Raw genomic sequence first — 7439 nt, forward strand, 5'->3', positions numbered from 1 at the left:
ATGTGCTTTTTGTCACCTGCCTTCTTTCATTCACATTATGCCTGTAAAACTCATTCATGTAGGAGTAGTTTATTCATTTTCTATTGCTGAGTAGTATACATTTTATAAATCTACCACATAGTATTCATTTTCTTATGGAAGGTGAGAACCCAAACCATTTACATTCATACAGCTTACTGTCCACATTAATGTGACTTTACTATTCTAGTGGCATCATCAGTATGATTTTACTGTTTTAGTAAACTCTTGTCCAGGAAGATAAAAATTGCAAACCACTCTTTTACTTATTCCAGAAACTTCCTGAAAGAAACTCATTAAACGATAACTTATACTTTAATCGCTTTAAACCCTTTGTTTTGCCTTGCTGCGTCTATCAGTCCTAAACTGATATCATTATTATATCAGTACCTTATTATCATATATGCCTCACTTAAAAATTTTGGAGATTTTACATAAAATCAAGCTTTCCAGCTTTTCTTGAAAAATTGAAAGAACTGGAGTGCCTGGGTGACTCAGTCAGCTAAGCATCTGACTCATGATTTCAGCTCAGGTCATGATCCCAGGGTGGTGAGATTCAGCCCTGTACTCAGTGCGGAGTCCCCTTGGGATTCTCTCTCTCTCTCTCTGAAAGAAAGAAAGAAAGAAAGAAAGAAAGAAAGAAAGAAAGAAAGAAAGAAAGAAAGGAAGGAAGAAAGAAAGAAAAGAAAGGAAAAAGAAAAAATACTGGGGCACCTGGGTGGCTCAGGAAGTTAAGTGTATGACTTCAGCTCAGGTCATGATCTTGTGGTCTGTGAATTCAAGCCCCACACAGGGCTCTGTGCTGACAGCTCAGTAGCTGGAGCCTGCTTCAGATTGTGTGTCTCCCTCTCTCTGCCCCTCCCCTGCTCATGCTCTTTCTCTCTCTCAAAAATCAATAAAGATTAAAAAGTAATTAAAAATATTGAAAGAACTGGCAATCCCAGGTCAGCATTCCCTTTCTTGTCACACTTGACTGGAGGTGAGACAGAGCTATCCACCCCTTCTGCTTGTTTAAGTCATCTGCCTGCTCCAGTGACAATTTTAGTTGGTAACCTCTATTCTAACTACAGGCCTTGGAAGGATAACTCTTCAAGCACTTATTCATTTTATTTCAGATAATAAGAACAGGCTTTACTGGAAAGGAATAGAACCATCATGAGACCCCTTTGCCACTTATGCTGGGAGGCAGCAAAGACAGAGAGCATAGATGACTTAACACATCTTGATTTGCTTTGCAGTTCTTTCCAGAAAGAGACTGGGAGTGGCAAAAGGAGAAGCATGACTATAGAAAAAGACCCAAGTTGGTCTCCCTTATTTGTTATCACCATAAGTAACATTTATGGAACATTTTTTGCATATAGGGTATTGTAGATACAAAGAAGAGTTAAAATAGCTCTCTACTGCTAAACCAGAACAGTTTAATCAAATCCATATGTTATTAAAAAAAATAGTCATTGAAGACTAATAATGCAGCTTTTCTATTATGCCGGAAGGTATAAGAACAGAGCAGAACAGAAATCAAATACAATTCTACACAATCAGTGGGGCCCATTGACTCCAAGGGCTGGACAAAACTCGACGCTAATTGAAGAAATTTTTTACTCCTCAGAATGGGATTTGATTATTTTTTTTTTCCCAGCCTAGAAAGAGAATGTCTGTGTTTAGGCAGTATGTCTGTACTTGTTATAATTAGCAAAAGGAAGTGGTCTGTCTGTGCCTCGTACAGGGAATTGCAAAAGAGCAGCCACTTCTTCCCCTCATTCAGAGGAAAGAGAAATTAACTGCTGGTGTGCCTGGGTGTCTCAATCGGTTAAGCATCTGACTTTGGCTCAGGTCATGATCTCATGGTTCATGGGTTCAAGCCCCACATTGGGCTCTGAGCCTGGAGCTTGTTTCAGATTCTGTGTCTCCCTCTCTCTCTGACTCTCCCCTCCTCATGCTGTCTCTCTCTCTCTCACTCTCTCTCGAATTTCATAAATGAAATTCGACTCTATCTTTTTGGCTTGATATGACAGTCTTAGGATAATTGAATGATCCATGGGGCAAAAAAGGGAGTCTTTAACCACCCATGCTCATGGCAGCTCAGCCCATCATGTGCACTGAACCTTAGAAATACCAGCACTACACACAGAAGGAGGAGGGTCGCTAACAGAACAGAATGAAACACCTAGGATGCTGGAGGAAGCTCTGGTAATGTGGAATTTTCTGCGTGTCCCTGTAGCTAAGAGGAGACTGCCTTCTGAAAGGGGGAGGGAGGGAGATTGCCTGGATTGCGCTTGTATTGTTTAAGAGCCAAACAAGTCATACCCACTATAATTTGTCAAAGAGCTTGATGAGAATTGAATGATTCCACCAGATGTCAGTCATGAAGACAGACTGATGAGACAGCTTGTTATGCCAGACTAGTTCTTCACTGCCCAGAACAATCTTGGGTTTTAGAGGCAGTATTTGACCTCCAGGTGTTCAAAATGTATGATCCTCAATTTTTTGAGGCCAGAGCCTGTTGCTTTTACCTTCTTCTCCAGAGCAGTACAGGTCCAGCATGCTACAAAGCTGAGAGTGCTGTCTCAAGCTCCAGTCTCTACTTGGCCTCCCATTCTCTGTTCCTCCGTGATGCCTTCCCAGGTGCCCAGGGTGTCCCCATCTCTAACTTCAGCCCATTGGCCAACTGGGCCTCCCATATTTCAACGCACAGATGTGTGTTCTAATTCTTCGCCAGTCTTTTGTCCTGGGCTCGGGTTCTAAGAACGTCCACCAGTCAGCCTGAATTCCCTGAATCTCCTCTTGAGAACTATCTCAATTAGTAGATAGGTCAAGTTACCTTCTTCCCATGTAGGTTTTGGAAAACATTAAAATGAAAAGCATCTCAAGATATTACTCCAATCTAATTTAAAAGTCTACAGTCCTTTATATAATTTTCTCTGCTTCTTAAAAACTTTATTGGCTGCTTTCTTTATGCCCAGCACAGGGCTAAATGTTAGTTTGGGCATTATCTTATTGAATTGGCATTTCTATGTTTCTAGGGATGTATCCTCGATAAGCTAATGTTTAGAACAGTTCAGAAGGTTACATTTATGGATTCATTTATGTTTTTTAAATGTAAAGTATAAGCCAATTTCCTAAACTACCTCAGTCATCAGCTCCAGTGGACTAAAATCAAGTAGACATTTACGGGTGAATTTGTGGGAAACGTTACGGATATAAAACACATTTAGGTGATATTAGAAAGGCATCATAGAGAGAATTAGGTTTAATGCCTTCCATTTTCTGTGTAATAATCTGTAGCTACTGCCCCTCAAAACTTAACAGTTTCAGTAGGACAAGACATTTCTTGAGGTCATAACCACATTAAACATTTACATTGCACTCTACAATTTAATAAGTTCATCCAACTTGGCTTGCCTGTGGAGTCAGCCCAGTGACCCATGTGTAGAAGTGCTGGAAAAAGCTGATCTCCAGACTAAGCATCCCCACAGAAGACAGGAGACATAGGTGCTCTGTACACTGTCCTATGACTAGCTCTGTGACCATAGTAAAAGTCACAACTTCTTCCTGATAAGCCCATCAAAAGTTGAAAATGTAAGTTGAAAATGCATTTAATACATCTAACCTCCCAATCATCAGAGTTTAGCCTAGCCTACCTTAAACATGCTCAGATCACTTACATTAGCCTACAGTTGGACAAAATCACAAAGCCCATAAATATCTCATGTTTAAAAAAAAAGTCACAACTTTTTAGAACTGCTTTTTTTTTCTTAGTTTATTGTCAAGTTTGTTTCCATATAACACTCAGTGCTCATCCCAACAAGTGCCCTCCTCCATGCCCATCACTACCCTTCCCCTTTCCCCCACCCCCATCCACCCTCAGTTGCTCTCAGCATTCAAGAGTCTCTCATGGTTTGCCTCCCTCCCTCTCCCCAACTATTTTTCCCCTTCTCCTCCCCCATGGTCCTCTGCTAAGTTCCTCCTAATCCTCCCATACGTGCAAACATATGGTATCTGCCCTTCTTGGCCTGACTTATTTCACTCAGCATAACACCCTCAAGGTCCATCCATGTTGCTACACACGGCCAGATTTCATTCTTTCTCATTGCCATGTAGTATTCCATTGTATAGAAAAACCACATCTTCTTGATCCATTCATCAGTTGATGGACACTTAGACTCTTTCCATGATTTGGCTATTGTTGAGAGTGCTGCTATGAACATTGGGGTACATGTGCCCCTATGAATCAGCACTCCTGTATCCCTTGCGTAAATTCCTAGCAGTGCTATTGCTGGGTCATAGGGGAGTTCTATCATTAATTTTTTGAGGAGGCTTCACACTGTTTTCCAGAGGAGCTGCACCAGTTTACATTCCCACCAACAGTGTAGGAGGGTGCCTGTTTCTCCACATCCTTGCCAGCATCTAGAGTCTCCTGATGTGTTCATATTAGCCACTCTGACCGGCATATCTCAGTATGGCTTTGATTTGTATTTCCCTGATGAGGAGGGATGCTGAGCATCGTTTCATGTATCTGTTGGCCATCTGGATGTCCTCTTTGGAGAAGTGTCTGTTCATGTCTTCTGCTTGTGTTATCACTGAATTATTTGTTTTTCGGGTGTGGAGTTTGGTGAGTTCCTTATAGATTTTGGATATTAACCCTTTATCTGATATGTCATTTGCAACTATCTTTTCCCATTCCATCGGCTGCCTTTGAGTTTTATTGATTGTTTTCCTTGCCGTGCAGAAGAGTTTTATCTTGATGAGATCCCAATAATTCACTTTTGCTCTTGATTCCCTTGCTTTGGAGATGTGTCAAGTAAGAAATTGCTACGGTTGAGGTCAAGCAGGTTGTTTCCTGCTTTCTCCTCTAGGGTTTTTTTAAAAAATATTTTTATTTATTTCTAGGANGGCTTCACACTGTTTTCCAGAGGAGCTGCACCAGTTTACATTCCCACCAACAGTGTAGGAGGGTGCCTGTTTCTCCACATCCTTGCCAGCATCTAGAGTCTCCTGATGTGTTCATATTAGCCACTCTGACCGGCATATCTCAGTATGGCTTTGATTTGTATTTCCCTGATGAGGAGGGATGCTGAGCATCGTTTCATGTATCTGTTGGCCATCTGGATGTCCTCTTTGGAGAAGTGTCTGTTCATGTCTTCTGCTTGTGTTATCACTGAATTATTTGTTTTTCGGGTGTGGAGTTTGGTGAGTTCCTTATAGATTTTGGATATTAACCCTTTATCTGATATGTCATTTGCAACTATCTTTTCCCATTCNTGTCCAGTTCTCCCAGCACCATCTGTTAAAAAGGCCATCTATTTCACATTGGATACTCTTTCCCGCTTAGTCAAAAATTAGTTGGTCATACATTGGTGGGTCCAATTCTGAGTTCTCTATTCTATTCCATTGTCTATGTGTTTCTTTTTGTGCCAATATCATACTGTCTTGATGATGACAGCTTTGTAGTAGAGGCGAAAGTCTGGGATGGTGATGCCTCCCGTTTTGGTTTTCTTCTTCAATATTACTTTGGCTATTCGGGGTCTTTATGGTTCCATAGAAATTTTAGGATACTTTCTTCTAGATTTGAGAAGAATGCCGATGTAATTTTGATTGGGATTGCATTGAATGTGTAGATTGTTTTGAGTAGTAATGACCTTTAAACAATATTTATTCTTCCGATCCATGAGCATGGAATGTTTTTCCATTTCTTTGCGTCTTCTTCAATTTCCTTCATAAGTTTTCTATAGTTTTCATTATACAGATCTATTATATCTTTGGTTAGGTTTATTCCTAGGCATTTTGTGGATTTTTGTGCAATTGTGAATGAGATCAGTTTCTTGATTTCCCTTTCTGTTGCTTCATTGTTGGTGTATAAAAATGCAACCGATTTCTATATGTTGATTTTGTATCCTGCAACTTTGCTGAATTCATGAATCAGTTCTAGTAGGCTTCTGGTGGAGTCTGTCGGGTTTTCTATGTAGAGTATCACGTCTTCTGCGAAAAGTGAAAGTTTGACTTCTTCTTTGCCAATTCTGATGCCTTTGATTCCTTTGTTGTCTGATGGCTGATGCTAGGACTTCCAGCACTATGTTAAATAACAGCGATGAGAGTGGACATCCCTGTCGTGTTCCTGATCTCAGGGGGAAAGCTCTCAGTTTTTGAGGATGATGTTAGCTGAGGGCTTCTCATAGGTGGTTTTTAAGTGAGTTCCTTCTATCCCGACTCTCTTGAGGGTCTTTATTAAGAAGGGATGCTGTAGTTTGTCAAATGCTTTTTCTGCATCTATCAACAGGGTCATATGGTTTTTATCTTTTCTTTTGTTAATGTGATGTATCACATAGATTGATTTGCGAATATTGAACCAGCCCTATAACCCAGGAATAAATCCCACTTGATCATGGTGGATAATTCTTTTCATATGCTGTTGCATTCATTTTGCAAGTATCTTGTTGAGGATTTTTGCATCTGTATTCATCAAGGATATTGGCCTGTAGTTCCCTTTTTTTGCTGGTCTCTGTCTGGCTTGGGAATCAAAGTGAGGCTGGCTTCGTAGAAAGAGTCTGGAAGTTTTCCTTCGATTTCTATTTTTTGGAATAGCTTGAGAAGAATGGGTATTAACTCTGATTTAAATGTCTGGTAGAATTCCCCAGGGAATCCATCTGGCCCAGTGCTCTTATTTGTTGGGAGAGTTTTGATAACTGATTCAATTTCTTCACTAGTTATGATCTGTTCAGATTTTCTATCTCTTCCTGTGTGAACAAATAAAAGTGAAAATACAACCAGCCAAACTCTATGGGATGTGCAAAGGCAGTCCTAAGATGAAAGTACATTGCACTCCAGGCCTATTTCAAGAAATTAGAATAAGCACAAATACAAAATCTAATAGCACACCTAAAGGAACTAGAAGCAGAGCAACAACAGCACCCCAAATCCAATAGGAGAAGAGAAATAATAAAAATCAGGGCAGAAATAAACAATATAGAATAAAAAAAAAAACAAACAGTTGAACAACGAAACCAAGATTTGGTTTTTTGAAAAAATAAACAAAATTGACAAACCTCTAGCCAGGCTTCTCAAAAATAAAAGAGATAGCACCGAAATAGACAAAATCATGAATGACAATGTATTTATGACAACCAATCCCTCAGAAATAGAAGCAATTATCAGAGAATACTATGAAAAATTATATGCCAACAAATTGGACAAATTAGAAGAAATGGAAAAATTCCTAAACACACATACACTAGAACTGCTTTTAACAATCTATAAAGTTAAGGGATGTGTCTAAAACTCGAGTTTTGAGGCACTTGGGTGGCTCAGTTGGTTAAGCATCCTACTCTTGATTTAAGCCCAGGTCATGATCACATGGCTCATGAATTTGAGCCCCTCTCATCTCAAAAAGATTCTCTCTTTCCTTCCCCCTCCTACCCCTCCCC

The sequence above is a fragment of the Crocuta crocuta genome, unplaced genomic scaffold (genome assembly GCF_008692635.1).
Source record: "Crocuta crocuta isolate KB4526 unplaced genomic scaffold, BGI_CrCroc_1.0 scaffold279, whole genome shotgun sequence".
Lineage (NCBI taxonomy): Eukaryota > Metazoa > Chordata > Mammalia > Carnivora > Hyaenidae > Crocuta > Crocuta crocuta.